Source organism: Eublepharis macularius, chromosome 18 (genome assembly GCF_028583425.1).
Source record: "Eublepharis macularius isolate TG4126 chromosome 18, MPM_Emac_v1.0, whole genome shotgun sequence".
Classification (NCBI taxonomy): domain Eukaryota; kingdom Metazoa; phylum Chordata; class Lepidosauria; order Squamata; family Eublepharidae; genus Eublepharis; species Eublepharis macularius.
In genome coordinates this window covers 29,756,165-29,775,548 of record NC_072807.1, presented here as the reverse complement: position 1 = coordinate 29,775,548, position 19,384 = coordinate 29,756,165, and positions in this window count along the sequence as shown.

The following is a 19,384-nucleotide window of genomic DNA, read 5'->3' as shown; positions in this document are numbered from 1 at the left end:
TAAGCTTTGGTGAGTCAGGACTCAGGAGGACTCACGTCTGAGCTACAACCGATGAACTGAGCAGCCATCACAATTATTTATACAAACCCCCATTTTGTTAGTTTTTAAGGTGCCACCAGGCTCCTGTTTCATTTTGCTGCTACAGATGAACACAGTTCAGCCATCTTATTTAACAGATGTTAAAAGCAGCACTACAGAGGCAAGTTGGGAAACTGGCATTTAAGCAAGAGAGCAAGGCGCTCTCTGGAACAACCAGGCCTCCTTGCCATACACCTGGCTTGTAGACAAAATGCTGGGGTGGGGGGGGAGAGGGGAGAGTCAGCTGTACACCTGGAGGAAAAGGATTTGTACTCATAACCTTTTTTATAGTTGCAGAATTGAAGGTTGATCTCCGTTTCAATTACCACCTAGATTAAAAAAAGGCTTTGCCAAAGCCAGCTGCTCGAAACATTCCAAGAACAATAAAGCCCTGAGCTAAATTAATGCCTTAAAGCAGCCAATGAAGTGAAATTAACTTTAAGGCAGTCACTCCCAGCCCAAAACAAGAGACATTGGTCCCGTTGTCCGAAAGTGCTCAAATACAAAAAAAAAGCGTGGAGGTACAATAGAGATGCTCCCAGGAGAAAGGCAGGCCTCTAAATATTTTCAATATAAATACACCTCTTGCCTTAGCAGGAAATCAGATCTAAATAATGACTAAGGGATGGTTCTTAGAGTATTTTTTGCCATTACAGACTGGTTTTTTAAAAATACACAATACAAGAGACCAGTTAATTTAGGCAGATGCCTGCCCTTTAAATATCAAGCAGAGTTGCTTAACTTGCATGAACGACTTATGAACTTTTGACATTAAAGAAGCTTTGCATGGTACTGGGCGGGTTAAACAGGTTTCAGGCAGGACCTGCATCTTCCAAGATGATTAAAACTGATCAAAAACGCAATGAACTGAGGGTGAAAAAGAGGAACGCCGCTTCAGTACGTGGGAAGCAAAGAGAGTTCAGCTGGGCAAGGAGGGAGCCAGAAGACTTGGCAAAGCCTCAGGCCCACTCTTGGAACCCTCTGAAAATGTGTGAATGAGATGACACATTATACAAAATATGATCACAACGTATAGGATACCTACATGATGTTACTTAACTGGGGAAGAGAGCAAAGAGCCTGAAGGAAGGAGTCAGTAAAAATCCACAAATTATTATCACTAAACACAGGCCCAGGAACAAGCATCAGCCAAATCAGGGATTGGGAATTCCACACAACTGGGAAAAAAGGGGAGAGAGAAATCCACACCTAACAAAAACTCTGAACAAAGAGGAAAGTTTTTGCCTGCTCCATAAACCTTGTTCTCTAGGTAATCTGCCAAACAGTTTCAAAGAAATCAACCATTTTCTCATTACCAGCAGTCTGTGTGTAAATCTATTGCCAGCCTCAAGTTACTCTATGTTGCTTTCAAGATATATGAATTGTACACCTCAGAAATGTATTAACAGTGCAATCCTAAGAAGAGTTACTCCAGTCTAAGCCCACTGAAATCAATGAACTTAGACCGGAGTAATTCGATTTAGGATTATCCTGTAATTGGACCAAGAACAGATATTTTTCAATTTCACAAGAATGTATTGACTTACCAACATGTCGTAACTAAATAGGAACTTTGTTAGGTCACCCCTTGCACCCCTTCCACAACACAACTATCCCGCCATGTTTATATTCACAGTAACATAAGGGGATTTCCCCCCCAGGATCACTTAAGCATTATAAGGGTAAAAGCAAACCTGAAAAGTCCACCCAGAGACAGGAAGAATCCCGGGCATGCAGACAGATGGAATTTGTAGTGTTACAACTTTACCCCTTTAAACCACAGATTCTCCTGTTTTAAAAATAAGCTTATATTCTTTAAATGGAAGCTGTTGTGTCACAGTTTTAAAAGCTTGGTTCTCTCCCTCCTCTCCAAAAAATCTTAGGTGGGGCAAAACTACTCCAGGAAGGGCAGTACACTCACTGGTCCCACTCTGACTACGGTTCTGCTTTGCAGGGATGAGAAAAGCAGCACGTGCCTGAATTCTTTCTCTGCCACAATTGTTCATACGTACAGCAGCAGTGGCTCCAGCGCTTTTTTTCTCTGTAGCTATTCCCCTACGTTTGGTGTGTTGCCATTGTCTGTGAATCTTGACGTGTAAACAGCAGAGATGTCGGTGGGTCAAATGAAGAGACTACCCACAGATCAGTACGGATGCTGATCCGAAAGAATCTCACACAAGAGCAGTTTCTCCTCCCAGTCCATATCACAAACAGTGGCCAAATGTGTAATAATGAGAACAGAGAATTTGCTTACCTCTGAGTTCTCTTTCTGTTTGTTCATCCTCTAGGGGCTCAGATGGTGAGAGTGATGTCTTTCTTTGTACACTTATGAAGAAGCACCGGCCAGGATGGTCTGGGAGATACCTCTTACTTTCTCCCTGCAAGGAAAGTTACAAGAACCATCTTAACTGTCATGGAAAACTGAACTGAAGCAACCAACACTGGCAACTTGGGCCTATCCTACTGGTTGGTCAAGCAGACAGAGAATTCATAAGTAGGCAAGTTCTCTATTCTCCCTGCTTGTTGACCTTTAGTGGTCCCGGCAACAGGGGTGTTATGGAAGTTCCTAGGTCTAGGGACAGGACAGAGCTAACAGCTGCCACCTGGCTACAAACAGGACTTAAGGTCAAGGTATGCTAGAAGGTGCTGATGCCAAGAGAGGGTCAAATAGGGTTGCCAATTCTGAGCTGGAAAGTTCCTGGAGATTTGGGGGTGCAGCCTGGAGAGGATGGGGTTTGGGAACGGTAGAGACCTCAACAGGGCATAATGCAATAGAGTCCACCCTCCATTTTCTCCAGGGGAACTGATCCCTATCGGATGGAGATCAGTTGTAATTCTGGGAGATCTCCAGGCCTCCCACGGACGCGGGCAACCTAGGGTCGATTCTTCCACTGTACACCAGGAATAAAAATGAGACCTGATACACGTACAAAGAAATTGTTTAGGAGGGTTCTTCTTTTACAAAAGGAACAAGACTGTAGTTTTAATGACTGAAAAATTTAGATAGGTCCACCCCACTTGTATTGTTCATTGGATATATTCAATTGTTTTTTATTTCACTGTTTTGTAAACTAGTTTTATTACGCAGCATGTGTCATACTGATCTTTAATGCACTGTTTTCTGTAAACTGCCTTAAGAGTCCCTAATGAAAGCAGACTATAAATGAACTAAAAAATAAGTATTTTGGATTGCAATAGTTTATAGTATACAGTCCACTTTTGTCAGATTGCCCCCACCCCACACACTCTGCTGTTCAGAGATCCAGAGGAGTTAGCCATGTTAGTCTGTAGTCAGGGCTGGAGCGTCCATTGAGGCGGTGGGGGCAGCCGCCTCGAGCGCTGAACTTAGAAGGAGGAGCTGTCCCCACTCCCTTCTCCGCCCCTTCGCTGCCGCTGCTTGCCTCAGGTCCTGGGGAGCCGGGCGCCCCAGTGGTGTGGCAGCAAGCAGGGAGAAGAGTAGGGAAGCGGGCCACCCCGCTCGCCTCTCCACCCCTTCGCCGCTGCTGTCTGCCTTGGCTCGGTGCCCAGTGAGCCGGGCGCCCCAGCAGCACAGCAGCGAGCAGGGAGGTGAGTGAGGAAGCAGGCCATGTCCCCGCTTGCCTCTCCGCCCCTTTGCCGCGGCTGCCCACATCAGGCGAAGTGGATACTCCTGCATGATGATGTCATAAGTGACATCATTGCGCAGGGCCAGAGCATGCATGCGCTTTGCACGCGTGCACAGAGCAGGTATTTCGCCTCAGGTGCCAGAAACGCTGACGCCAGCCCTGTCTGTAGTTGCAAAATAGAAAAGAATCCAGTAGCACCTTTAAGACTAACCAACTTTATTGTAGCATAAGCTTTTGAGAACCACAGCTCTCTTCATCAGATGCATCTGACGAATAGAGCTGTGTTTCTCGAAAGCTTATGCTATAATAAAGTTGGTTAGTCTTAAAGGTACTACTGGACTCCTTACTGCTGTTCAGAGAAGATTATGCAGGACTGGCTAGGTCAATGGCCTGTCTCAGTAAGACTGCTTCATTATTTTCAAAGCAGCTATCCTGTACACAGTTACTTGGGAATAAACCCTATTAAATCCAGTGGGTCTTGCTTCTAAGTAAGCATGCACATCATCAAACTAAAACTCACTGGCCACTGGTCTTGGGAAAGTTTTTTTTTAAGTAGAAATCAGCAGCAAATCTGATTTCAGCCTTAAAACAAAAACTTATCTGTCCTTACCGGTTAGATCGCAGAAAAGCAGAACAGAAATGAGGAGTTGTGGTGGTAGTGCTGAGCTTTCCTTCTCTCTGTCCATCCTCTCTTTCTAGCTGAGAAGATAGCAGATCACAAATGGAAATAAAAAGGGATTCCCCCCTCCCAGAGTTGCTTTCAAGCACAGAACAGCACAGGGCTGAAAAAGAAAAGTCAAAACAGCTGCGGGCTGAGAGCTGCAAAGTTTTTAAAGGTGCAGAAAATTACTTTAAAAGGCAATCACCAGGATGAAAAAATACCTTGCCACTGGCAAATAGCTGGGTGCTTTTATGCAGGGGTCATTTCGTAGAAAAAGAGCTGGAGGAACTCATTAGCATAACTCATTAGCATATGCCATGCCCCTTGCCATCACTGGAAGTGTGTCATTAGCACAACAGATTTGCATATGCCACACCCCTTACCTCATCTTTCCTGGCTGTTTTGGACCCAATCCTGGCCATTTAGGGCTGAAATTGGGCCCAAAATGGTCAGGATTGGGCCGCTGCTGAGGGGGAGAGTGATCCACCACCCGTCAGAGGCCCGATCCGGGCCATTTCGGCCCCAATCCAGGCCGAAACGGGCCCAAAATGGCCTAGCGTCAGGTGGACAGGGCCATCTGACATGTGACCTCTATGGGGAACTACCGGAACTGCATTCCTGTGCATTCCCCCTCGAAATGAGCCCTGCTTTTATGGAACATGAATGTGCTACTCATGCTACTCCTTAATAAATAAATTCACACTGGAAGTCTCAGTGGAGAATGCTGTTGAAATCATCTGCCGACTAGGGCTGCTGTATTCACCCACTGCTTCAGAACTTCTGCTTATTTATTTTACAAGACCCAGCCTGTAAGCAAAGGAAAAGTCTTGCTAAGCCAAAAAGAACCTGCAACCTCCCTCTACTCCTTTCAGATTCCTTTCAGATTCACAGGGTCAGCTGTTGAGAGAGGGGACGGATAGGAGCCAAGAGGAAGGGAGTGCATGCGACATCAGAAGCATCTGCTCCAACGTTCCCCTCGCCTCAGCCCACAGGCCAATGTCCTTCCCCACACACTATTTGCGGCAGGGGGTTATGCATTTATACAAGGAAATAAGCCCCACTACGTTCCATAGAATGCTTCCAAGGAAGCTGGCATAGAAGTGCAGACAGTTCATGCATGCAGAAGAATGCGATCATAGAATGGAGTGCATCATTTCAGGGCCAGGCTACAAGTGACGCCTGACACAGGTTGGACACTTGCCAGCTTCCCTCAAGTTTTGATGGGAAATGTGGCGTCCTGGTCTTGCAGCTTGGCTCTCTGACTGCTGTCCAACGGACTTTTCAACTTTCACTTGTCCAACATTCCGCCGAGCTGCCTACATTTCCCGCCAAAACTTGAGGGAAGCTGACAAGTGTCCAACCTGTGTCATTTGTCATTTGTAGCCTGGCCGTCAGACTGCCGTCAATATGGGATTCCATCTCTGAACATTTCATTGTGTAGCTTAAAAGAAAAATCTGCTCAAACAGAAAATTACTACCCGCTTCCTTTTCTTGCTGAGCTAGTTTTCCCTTTGCAGGGAGTTGTAAACAAAAGGGAACGTTCCAAAATGTAACCCTTCACAATGGGAAGGAGAAGATTTTCAGAAAAAGAGTTAATGCATTTACTCATCCTCCTCCTCCTCCTCCTCATCATCATCTTTATATCACGCCCTCCCCACAAGTGGGTTCAGGGCGGGTCACAACAGCAGATAAAATATACAGAGATAAAATCTCTGTATTTTACTCAAAAGGAAGATGAATGCAATACAACCTCCCCTCCAAGAATTACACACACACACACACATACACACAAACATTACTGGAATAACTATAACTTGTATGCGAATGCAAGATAATCTCCTCTTTTTAAAAAAAATACCTAAAAAATCATGCATTTGAGTAAACACTAAATGATGCACAGAACTTGGGCTTACTTCACTCTCAAAGAGGACTTTGCTCTTGGCAGGCGTTAGGCTGAGGTGGAAAGTGAGGTCAGTGGGAGGTGGGGTGGGAAATGTGATATGCCAGTCAATTGTCGATGTCATTGTGTGTGTGAGTGTGTGTGTGTGTGTGTGTGCGTGTGCAGGGGGGGGGATGATTCACTGGCAAGGTTGTGCTGTTACAGAACAGCTCCCAATCATTCCAACTGTGGGCTAACATCAACCTGTTCATGTCACCCGTCAGTTTTTAGGAAGAGGATAGATTAGTAAAGATAGAAAAGTTCTTGTTTTGTGTGAAATCTGCAGATTCTTATGACCAGGAAAACATGACGCTTTTGACGGAACAGTTCTGTTATGCAACTCCCTCCACCACGCTAATAGATTCTGTATTGACTTCTGCAGAAAGGCATGGAAACCTGCCCTCGTCAGAGAGCGATCTGGGGGGATGCCAGCTTGTTCATGCGTATACAAGCTGCCTTTGCAGTGTGATAGCAGCTGGCAGACTTCCACCTGCGTCACGTGCAATAGAGCACTCCCTGGCTGCCCAAATCAGCTGATTCAGAGCCCCTAAATTAGATGTGGTACACAGGCAGATTAGTATGGCTGCCAACCTCTGGGTGAGGACTGGTATTCACCCAGAATTCCAGCTGAACTTCAGACTACAGAGATAACTTCCTTTGGAGAAAATGGCTGCTTTGGAGGGTGGGCTTGATACCTTTATATGATAGTCCATAGTTTAGAGATTAGTTGTAATTCTGGGAGACTGCCAGGCCCAACCCAGAGATTGGCAACCCTAGGTGCAGCCCTAGATTACCATCCTTTGTTGTGAAACACAAACTGAATTTTCTGAAACAGGACAGAGAAGGCAGGGGCTAATAGAAAGTGTGCAACTAGGTAAAGACCAGAAGGCAGTGAAATGAAGAGTCTTTCTATACAAGACACCTCGACACGTGTTCATCAAGTGTAGGGAGACGCAATGTTAGCTGGGACACGTAGTTTAAAAAGACAGCCGGCGGAGATCACTGCTCAGAGGGTTTGTTAATTTCATCTTCGCCTCACTGAAGGTTCTGTCCATTTCACCTCTCTGGTATAAAACTGTCTGGGATTGCAACCAGAGGGCAGCAAGGAATGGAAATGGGCTGGAGCTGCCTTCCAGAGCCGGCTTTAGACCTGGAGAGGTTATAATGGGCGGAAGTTTCCCTTCTGGCATTTCTCAACCCCTTCACACAGCTGCAGTGTATAGCAAAGCCTTTGGCCTGTCTTTTTAAACTTCGCTTCCCGGCTAAACTGCATCTCCCGACACATGTTCTTCACGTGTCAGATGTCTTGTGTAGAGAGACTAATAGCCTAAAATGGATTATTGAATAATAATGATTATTATTCCTGGGAGCTGTAGGCCTGCTTCTCATCCTTTGCCCCTGAAGTGGCTTTCAGATATAATGAATGAACACATGAATGAAAGCCACTTGGTTACAATTTGGATTTGCATGCTGAGTGGTAATACTTGCTCTGAAGCCTGCTTTAAACATTATGTCACACTCCAACAGTTAAGTGTGCTCTAGTCCATTGAAAAGAATGGGCTCAGACATCCTTCAGCAGCTGTTGAGTTGCATTTCAAAACTGTTTCATGAAAGCCTCCAGGAGCAGTTGCCTTGAGAATTTTCTGCCTGCATTCCTTGTTCTCCCTTCTGGTCCTCGCTTTCCCATCGTTTTACTTATTTCATTTCCCTTCCCTCGATCAGTCTGGATCAGGAATCTCCCACCTTGCTAAGCCAGAAGGCATTTTTGGAATTTTGTGAAAGGGAAGCAGGCACTACTACAAAATGACTGCCAAGGGGGCGGCCCCAGTCACAAAATGACCGCTGCTGCAGAGCCAGTTACAAAATGCTGGGAGGTATTAGATGTTCAAACAGAGACCCGGTTTGGTGTAGTGGTTAAGAGCAGGAGGACTCTAATCTGGAGAACGGTGTTTGATTCCCCTCTCCCCTGCTTGAAGCCAGCTGGGTGACCTTGGGTCAGGCACAGCTCTCTCAGAGCTCTCTCAGCCCCACCCACCTCACAGGGTGATTGTCGTGAGGATAATAACAACACACTTTGTAAACTGCTCTGAGTGGGTGTTAAATTGTCCCGAAGGGCGGTATTTAAATCAAATATTGTTATTATCATTATTATAAAATAGAGATGTCTCCAACTATAGTCAACTATAGTGCACAGTATTGGGAAAGACCATTTTCTTCCTGAGGCCCTAGAGACATGCAGTGCAGTCCTTAGCAAAGTTACACCAGTCTAAGCCCATTGATTTCTATGGGCTTAGACAGGGATAACTCTGCTTAGGATTGCATTGTTAGTCATCAAAGCAGGCCTAAACTAAGGCAGTCTCATATGTCATATCATTATGCTTTGTCCCATGTTTGCATTTGTTCGCCTACATTCTGTTTTCGCAAAGACTGTTCCTTGGACCAGTTTCAAAGGTGATCAGAGCCAGATAAACGATCCCCTATTCCCAGGAGCAGAGCGAGCTACCGGAAGTTCTTGTGAAAGATTGCTGCCTTTTCCAGGAGCAGAGATCTGATAAACCACCCTGTTCTCAAAAATATACATGGCCTCTGATGCTACAACACTCACGGGACTAGATCAAGGGTTAGAAACCTTTTATAATGAAAGTGCCAAACAATGTCAAAATGCAGAGCAATAAATGAACACGGAGCCCATATATGAAAGTCCATTTGCATAACCTAAAATATGCAACTTAACATGACTGATAATTGACTTGCTGATTAACAATCCATGAAGTTTCTGCAGCCGAAACACTGGTTGTTTTACTTTTTTAGGAAGTACCAGGGCTCATTTTGAGGGGGAACGCACAGGAACGCAGTTCCAGCAGTTCCCCAAAGAGGTCACATGTCAGATGGCCCTGCCCACCTGACTCGGCCATTTTGGGCCCATTTCGGCCTGGATTGGGGCCGAAATGGCCTGGATCGTGCCTCTGACAGGTGGTGGATTACTCCTCCTGCTCATCACCGGCCTGGTTCTGACCATTTTGGGCCCCTTTTCGGCCATTTTCAGCCCCTTTTTGCCATTTTGGGCCCAATTTCGGCCCTGAATGGCCAGGATTGGGTCCAAAACAGCCAGAATAGGTGATGTCAGGGGGTGTGGCATATGCAAATCAGTTATACTAATGACACACTGCCAGTGATGGCAAGAGGTGTGGCATATGCTAACGAGTTATGCTAATGAGTTCCTCCAGCTCTTTTTCTACGAAATGACCCCTGGGAAGTACCACTTATGAGGTTTCACAACAGGAGTACCCTGTGCATTTGTTTTCATGTACTGCCAGAAATATGCACATGGTTTGCACCTGGATAACTGGCAACTGTTCACCTATATCATTTCCCTTTAGTCTCATTATTGAGAAGCCAGAAGGCATTTATGTTCAAAATGGCTTTAGAGGGAATATTACTCTTCTCTCAACCTGTGAAATCAGCTGGGTATTTAGAAGGAAGGTCAGAAAAGGACTCTCAGTGGATTTATTCACGGAGTAGCATCCCTTTTAAAACCGTCGGTCTGTTTTGAAAGGACTCACACACTGCTTTGTCTGGCACATCCTTTGTGTTTGGTAAGATTATTACGTATACTTCGTTATTTTCATTCAAGCCTTCTGAGGGTTACATAAACGTAGCCTTAGAAAACCCAAGGCAAAGGAAACTAAGCAAACTCTCATTCTAGAGAGGTAGCTGTGATTAGAAACAGCAACAGTAATAAGAAGGTGTCTTGTGGCACCTTAAACAACTAACAAGATTCTACTCTGACAATTTTTTGTGGGATATAGCTGACTTTATCAGATGTTTCTAGTGGGTCCTCACTAGTAGATACCAGGTTAGGAAGAAAAAAATATAAATAGCAGTATCAAAAGGTTATGAAATCTGGGAAGTACTGGGCGAAACATAATGATAAAAAATTCAAATGTGACCAAGGGAGTACAGAGGTGATTCACAATGGAGTAATCGACAGACTCCTTGGTTCTGCTGAACTTAGTTAATACCTGTAAGGGCTGAGGAAGAATCTCAAGTTTTACTAAGATAGCAAAGAGATTAAATTGGTGCTTACTAAAATAGCAAAGAGATTAAATTGTTGCTTCCATTTTAAAGCACAAACTGCTAGGAGAACTTAATTCTCTCCCTTTCCTCAGGTTTCAGAGGGGAACAAACCAAAGAGTCAGAAAGATAGAGAGGTCAGGGCATCTATTCACTGTTTACTGGTCTGAACGATCCTTTGATGTGTAGATTGCTAATCTCAGGATTTTTTCCTCGTGACATCCTTCTCTTCCTGGCTTTGTCACACATCTTTACCTTTTCTCCATCTTGCACCATGGATGCAGGACTTGTCCTGCCATCTGTGTCCCTCCTTAGACTAGATAGGTAGACAGGAATCTATTCCTTCACTTCTCCATCAGAGTATGAAGTTCCTATAATAAAGCACTCTTATTTCTTTTCTAAACATAAACCAAATGCAAGTTTGTTATTTTCTCTCTCACACTCATACCAGCCAGCAAGCTCCAACCACCCATCTCGTTTTCTCTGCAATTGATACTACTCTGCTAAAGCCCAATTATGGGTTCCTTTTAACAGGTGCTATGAGGACTTGGGGGCATTCAACACAATACTCCTGCAGTGTTTACAAACTAAGAGGTTGTTTCTCCATTTGCTATTTATCAAAATCAAAAACATGCTAGTAGAAGCTGGGATTTTTCAACACTGCAAGCACTGAAGGAATTTTTCTATAACAGTGTCATGGCCACACCTGGCAGCTATAAATATGGACGAGGTGTGCTCCAGCTTAGGGGGGCCGAGGTCAGTGGCGTGATCTGGAAGCTGGAGTCTGATGTGTGGCAAACAGTTGTTTGAGCCAAGTAGTGGAGCATGTGATTTGCAAGCAGATGGTGCCAAGTCCAATCCCGGTTAAAAGGAGGTTGAGTGTCAGGAATGACCTTTTTCCACCCCAGACACTGGAAGACCTCTGCCAGTAAGAACAAACAATGCTAAGCTGAACGGAATAATGATTTGATGCTGCACAAGGCAGTTTCATATATTCAAATATATATTGTGGTAAGCATGTCAACAGAGAGGGGTGGTGGCACAGGGCTAGAGAACCTACTTTGCATGCACAAAGTCCAAGATTCAATTCCCGGCATCTCCAGTTAAAATGATCCGGTGGTAGGTAATGGGAAAGACCTGAGAGCAGCTGCCAGTCTGAGTAGACAATACTGATCTTGATGGACCAAAGAAAGCTGACTGGAGTGGGTCATAAGGACCAGATCACTGAAGTCTTGTTCTACCTGTCCTGGCTCCCAACTAGCTTCCAGGCCTTTCTCAAAATGTACACAAGTAGCATTAAATAGTTAACTTTTATCCACTATTTTTAAATTTCAGCTTCGGCCGTTCAGAGCGGAGGAGGAAAAGTATATGGTGCCATTCTTCTTGGACTATGACTATTCAGTCAGCAGGTAGAGCTGAAGTCATATGCTTGAATATTTCCCATTAAAAAAAATTAAATTTCCCTGTATATGCAAAATCCTACTATATAAAAGCCAAGCCGTATTGGAGACGACTCACTTTTTATCCCGGCACAGGTGCACTGAAGGGCCTGTGGGTGCGCCTGCACCAGGATAAAAATGAGTCATCGGTGCAATGCGTGTGACCCAGTGGGGCTGCTGCGGGGCCTTGGGAGGTCCACACTGGGCAGGCCTCTGAGGGGCCACGGAGGCAGCGCGAAGGCACAGTGCAACCCTGCGGCCATGGAGGCAGTGGGAAGGCTGCACCGCGGGGAGGCTCACCGCTGCTAGACCCCATTGTATTTCTGCTCACAACGGGCTCTGTTGCTAGTTTAGCATATGAGGGAGGAAGTTAGTCTAGAACCTACTACTCTGCCACAAGAGCTTTGTACAAGCAGAAGGGTTTGTTTTTCAGCACTGGAGGAGCATTCATGCAGTTGCTGTCCCTGTTCTGAAATTATAGCAAGAGCCCTACCACTATCCTTCCTGATTGTACATTTCGGTTCCAAGTCAATGCTTTGAGAAACATCTGCAATTAAATGTTTTGGTATGCATCCAGTTTTTAGGACCGAGTTGCATCTGAGTAAAGGTGCCTCAAGGATAATCTACCCCAGTGACAAGCTCAAACATCTGTGGAAGAACAGCTGTTGGAATACACGTACAGTCTGAGGTTCCATTTTGAAGAGAAAGCTATCCTGGCTTGTAGTCTGCGAAACACCACTTTAAATCCAAGCCAAAAAAGCTGCTCATAGACGCACAGTAGAAAGAGTTTTTGTGTGCATGTGTATGCGCTACACTGGGAGTTCTGTACTCTCTCTTCTGCACGGAATGTTCTATTGTTAGATCAGATAGGAGCAAATAAAACCCTATCTGCACCATTTTAAACAATCTTGCTTCTCTTGTGATTTAGAAAAAAAAGACCTTTTTACATCTGGGCTGACACCAAGCTGACTTGTAACAGCTCAAGAGGAAGCGTATAACTGCCACAACATTTGCACAAAAAGTCTGCAAGCGCAACTTGCTGCCGTGTAGGGTTACCAACTCCAGATTAGGAAATTCCTGGAGATTTGGGAGGGTGGAGCCTGGGGTTTGAGGTGGGGAGGGACCTCAGCGTGGTATAACGCTGTACTATCCTCCCTCCAAAGCAGGCTTTTCTCCAGGGAAACTAATCTCTGTCATCTGGAGATAAGTTGTAATTCCAGGAATATTCCCCCCCACACACACACACCATGTACTGCTAAATGTTCCTTTCCCATCTTCAAGGATTTCTTTGCAAGGGATACCTTGTTCTCTTGCCTACAGAGAAGAAAGAGCTACGTGCTCGGATACTTTATACAGCAAGTCCCCAGCTACTCATAAATCTAAACTCCTAAAGCATACTTTGTAAGATTTCCATACAGGCTTTATACATGTCTAGACTGAAGGGGGAAAAATCCTAATGCCATTTCCATAGAGGCATAATCTCCAGCCTGAAATTGCCTTATGCCTCATGCGGCTTTAAAGTATAGCTTGCAACAATTAAATTAAGCCCCTGGAAAGTACAGGCTGCCCAAAATTGCTGTGCAATTAACATTCTACATTCTCCCGGTAATGCCTAGTCATCTGTGGCCTGGTTACAGAATAAAGAAAGGGAGGAAAGGGGGGTTGATCCAGGTTATGTGCTTAAAATGACTAGCTATCCCACCCCCCCAAAAAGGACACCATGTGAGAATTCAATGAAGTGTTTAGGCTGCAGCTTCGAGCCTTATGCAATGTCATGATATCAGCTTTAATTATGCAGATACCCCAAGTTCAATTGTGTTTTCAAGGAAACATTGGGTTTGATTTCCACGAAAAAATGAAGAATTCACACCACCGAATGCTGAAGGGTAATTCACATTAAATCCTTGCATAGAAATGAGGGAACTGATATAAATTAAGAAGAGAAATGAACACCTATGTCACAGCAGTAGCTTGTTTTTTTTTTTTGCAGTTGTGCACCACTATTTTTCAACAAAATACTGGACACACTCAAAATTTGTTGATCAACACCAGGGCTTTTTTTCTGGGAAAAGAGGTGGTGGAACTCAGTGGGTTGCCCACGGAGAAAACGGTCACATGGCTGGTGGCCCCGCCCTCTGATCTCCAGACAGAGGCGGGTATAGATTTCCCTCCGCGCCGCTGAGTGGCGCAAAGGGCAATCTAAACTCCCCTCTGTCTGGAGATCAGGGGGCGGGGCCACCAGCCATGTGACCATTTTCAAGAGGTTCTGAAACTCCATTTCCCCGCGTTCCAGCTGAAAAAAAGCCCTGATCAACACACACATACACAAAGAAAAACACCGTGTGGGTAAAAGTACATACAGTGCAAGCCTAAGAAGAGTAACTCTGCTTAGCATTGCACTGATAGTCTTGCAGCCTTAAAGTACTTAATAGTGGTAAAGCTCCCTCTTGCAGGCTTACATAATTAGAGAATACTGAACATTTATATGCCCAGTATTTCTTGAGTCTTTTCACGGGACAGAGGGAAAATACTGGGCTGCCCAGTCCAAAACTGGACACCTGAAAACCCTAAGTGCCACTGTAATATGTGTTACTTGGCATTTGCACATAGTTTCAGGTGGGTAGCCGTGTTGGTCTGTAGTAGAAGAACAAGATTTAGGTTAAGTAGCACCTTAAAGACCTACTAGATTTCCTGGGTATGAGCATTTGAGAGTCCAAGCTCTCTTTGTCATATGCAGTGGCTGTGTGCGCCATTTGCTTTGTGCTCAATCTTTAGAGCAGTTATATCAAGAGAAAGCAGAATTGTTTGCCCAGGTAACTGGTTGCTTTTAAATATATAAGATTTCCTTTTTTTAAAGGTCAGATACTGGTAGCTTGTCTGAGCTATGTTACCCATTCAACCTTCTGATTTAAGGGGTTTGTTGCCATTTTTAAAGCCATGTTTCCTATATTGTGCTCTCATATTTTATAACTTTGGTTTCTATACATACCTGTTTCTCCATATATTTAAGCTGCTCTCCGATGTACTGTTGTTACTGCTCGTTTTAGCTTGTTTCCAGTTATGTATACATTTTGGAGGGCTTTTATTCATAGGGTCGCCATAGGTCGGAGGCAACTTCTCTCTCTTTCTCTCTCTCTCACACACATACACAGAGCAGAAAGTATTATACTAATCCTTTTATCAACCAGTGCAATTCAGGTAAAGAAAATCCAGTTGCATTCAAGTCTCTGATCAGCCTTTTGAGGGGGGCAGAGAACAATCTCAGACAACTTTGTGCTTCCACCTCAGGAAGATGAACAAAGCGGTATAGACATAATTCAAGCACAGTTCTAGAAACATTCCACTTTACAAAATAAGCACTCCTTACCCTAGAAGTGAAATCAGGAAGGGAGTTGAATAGGCAACACACAGCAGTAAGCAGAGCACTTGCTTGGCATGCTGTCTCTGGCATGGCCGCCTAAAGGGACTCAGGTAGCAGGTGATGGGAAGTATCTTTATCTGCCTAAGATGCTGGACAGCCGCTGTCAGTCAGAGCAGAGAAGGCTGTTAGACCAGTGTGCGTAATGGTTAAAGCAAAGCTACCCAACCTTGTTGAGCCTCCATGCATGTTTGGATTTTGAGAAAATGGCTGCCACAGTAGGGATCTGGCACACCTGACTACAAAATGGCTGCCATGGATGTTGCTGGGGACTATCACAAACTGTTTGGAGGTTTGAAAACAAACATCCTTTGACCATAGAGGCTGCTGCTTTTGAATAAGTGCTCCATGCAGACTTTTCTGAAGCATCTCCTGTTATCAGAGAGGGCAAAGGAAAGCCAGCACTAGCTCTTTATTTTGGGGAAGAAGGATGTGACTTCTGGGAAAGGCACTGGCAGGCACCATGGTGGACGTCACTTGGTGTTGGGAGTAAAGATGGGGTGACCCGAGTTCCTACTCTGGCATGATTTGTGCTAGGTGACTTTGTACCTTTCTCCCTAACCTACCTCACAGGATTGTTGCGAGGAAAGGGAGGAAAATAAATTTAAAAGTATGTGTGTGTGAGATTATGATTGACCACTGGTCTGACTTGTGTCATATGTAAAATTATCATACTGAAGATTACTATGAGGAACAGTTTGTAGGAACCTGTGAGGAACAGTTTGTAGGGAGAGCTTCAGACCAGAGAATTCCATTTATTCAGAAAAAAATTTACCTCATGTTTTCCCTCAAAAGGACTTCAAGAGGCTAAGTCAATCAGTGCAGAGACACAGGGAGCTGTGGAGAAACAGCCAGACTGCTAAAGCAAAATCCAGACTGTTCCAGAAGCTCTTATACCCTTCCATGCCAGGAGTGGGTGGAATGACTGGGAGACCTTACATTAAAGGAAATACTCTTAAGCCCACTCTTTTATTCCACTTTTCTTCCAAACAGGACAGGAGTCTGCAGCATACATGGTTCTTCTGCCCCATTTTATCCTTACAACTCTGTGAGGTAGGCTGAGAGGGGAATAGGACTAAGGCCACCTGTTGAGATTCCTGGTCAAGTGGGGCTCATCCTCAATACCTCTATTTTATTCACACACACACCCCTGTGAGGTAGGCTAAGCTGAGAAAGGGCCATATATCATATAATGTACGCCAGGAAACTGAAGGTCTTGCTGGCTTGTTAGATCCATGTAGGCTGACTTCCCCCCTCCTTTTCCAGTAGGTATTTAAACTAGGTGGGACCAGAGGAAGTAGCTCCTGAACATAAGCCAAACGGCAAGAGCCAAGGGATTCCTGGCCTTTTGCTCTTATTGCTTTTTAAATTTACTTGAAACATTTTTATTCCTCTTTCCTGAACAGTAAAAAAAAAACCTTATAAACAATATATTTATTGATAATTAAAAACATAGGAAGCCGGGTCAACGAGGGAACACCAAATGAAACAAAAGGGTCTTTACCTGCTGGCAGAAGATATCGATAGAGTGGCTCACAGCCTAGCTATTTTTAACATCTGCTTGCCAGACTGGGACCTGCCTAGATCTGGTTTGGTTTTTAATTTTTTTTTTTTTTGTAATTTGTATTTTTTTTTTTGGTATACTACTTCGGGTGCCTCTCAAGAGAAACGTGGGCTTTAAAATGCTCAAAAACAATCAATAAATATAAAACCGGGTCCAACCTCTTAGCCCCTCGCTGTCCAAGCTTCGCCGGCTGGCAGTAGCAGCACAGACTGGTATGCTCCTAGGCTTAGCCTGGCTTCTGATCCTTTGTAAAAGAGATTATTTTGCTGATACAAATACTCCAAAAAAACTCTTCCTCACCCTACTTCTACTAATCTTGCTGCATTTCTTCTCTCTGCAACTTTGCCACCAGCTTCCTTTGCTTCCGTTTAAGGGCCTCCAACACCGCTGCTTCCTACCTGAATACCTTGTGGTTGCAAAGGAAACATAAAAGCAGGAGGAAATGCTCGCCACCCTTATTGAATGTTGGTTCACACACACACACACACACTGGCGAAGGAGGTAGCAACAGGGGGCAGCTTCCAGCCTTCAATGTTCTGCATATTTTTAAAGCAAATAATTATGCAAACTAGCACAGTACAGAGAACTTTACTTGTGCTAATTTTTTTAAAGGGAATTCTTAAACAAAGGACATCCCCCCCTCCCAGTCTGAGGTGAGACAATCCTTTTTATCTATCCCCTCGTCCTCCTACACCCCTGAGGTCATGAGATGGCAGAGTACTGAGGTGGTAGAATGGGCTGTACCATTTCAGCCTGCAGGGTATTTTTGAGGTCCCCCTACATTAATAATTCCCTATAAAGGGAAAAGAAGCCCAAGTATACCAAGAACTAGGCCTTGTGTCTTTTATTTGGAGAAAGCTTTTAAAAAAGAGAACAATAGTAATCCATTCTAATGCCTCAGAGCTCTGCTGTATGCATAGGCCAGGCCTTAGTGAACTTTACCAGACAGCTTTGGTCAAGCCAGGTTGGCCTACCTCTTTGGGTTGTTGGAAGGTTATAATAGGCTAACCCCATGCATGCTGCCTTTTAAGGAAGGTTGGAAAGGCAAATACGACCCCCAACCACATACCTTTCTAGTTTGGAGAGGGTGGGCATTAATGCAGAGCTTAACCATCTGGCTATGGGATGTAAGTTGTAATTCAGGGACATTCACCTGCCATTACTGATCTTGCAATTAAGACCTCCCTCACCTCAGAAATCAGCTTGAAGACCAACCTGTTAAAAGATATCCAGGTTTCTAAGTTGCTTGGTGGTAGAGACCTGTCTTTCTTTGCCAATGCACAATGAGGCATACTGATAGTTTTGCATCATAATACTTTCCTAACCATGTAAACTTTTCAACATCTTGAAGAGGGTGATCTGAGACACGATAGGTTAAAATATTTGCAGTTGCCCCATGTAGTCATTTCTTTTAAAAAGAAATCACACAAAAGGTCAGCTTGTTTGTGAGGGAAAAATAGTGCTTTGGGGCATAAAATCTGGAATGCGCAAGGTTGGAAGGCCCAGAATAAAGTCTGCATTTGGTATTTGTTGTTTTTCCAAGCAATTCTGTGTAAGGAAAGAGAAGAGAGGGAGAAAAGCAGAGATAACGAGTCACACTGGTTATGGATTGCCGGCTCGCTATCCTGTTCCTTCCTTCACAACTCCCAGCTCAAAACACAACATGACCCCCATGAAAATCTGAAAAATGCCACAGGACCACAGGAGAGTTTTTCATATTCTTCTGAAGGGTGAGCATATCCCTGGGAGGAAGCCAGCGTGATGTAGCTGACAAGCTTGGACCGGCACTAACAATTTGACCTGAAGATTCAAGCAGCTCATAAACAAACACAAAGCTTCCCTCGCCGTTTTACCGTATCACTTCAGAGAACAGCACAGACGGGATGTTCTGTCATTCAATCATCTTGGCCAAAGTACAGATTTCATAGCATCAAGGAAGTTACCTTGAACATTCTGCCTCTTATCTGAACATCACGGTTGGTTTATGTATCTACGGCATTGCACCCTCGGCCCCATCTCTTCCCCCATCTTCAGTCTCGTATCTCCTATCCCCTTTGCCCTGTCTCTCCAAAAGGCTGTCTGAGTTGGAACAGCAGTGTTGTTGGAACTAAATGTTCCAGGAGACCTCAAAAAAGTTAACCCAGGCAAGGATTAATAGCCTCCAGCTGGGCTAGCGTTATCTGCTATGGATGAAACATTCAAGGACAAAGGAGAGTATTAGACAATTTCTTCTATGAACCTATGAAACTGCTGCCTTATACAGGTGAGAGAACAGGTCTCTGCAAAGGATGTAGCCAAATAAAACAGAAGTCCAGTAACATCTTAAAGCCTAACAACGGTTCTTTCAATGTGAGCTTACATGAGTCACAGTCCACTTCAATGGTCTGTTTTGCTCAGGACTGCCTACTCTGAGTAGCGCAGGCTTTTGGGCAGAGAAAGGTTTTTCCCAAACATGTTCCTGAGATTCTTCTATGGAATGCACAAGAGTTTTAAGCTGGGATCTTCTATGTGATTGACACATGTGCCAGAGCCTCTTCAACTCCTGCATGAATTTCACCTTAAGTTCCTTACCAAATATCTTCGACATCAGCATTTTGTAACATTTG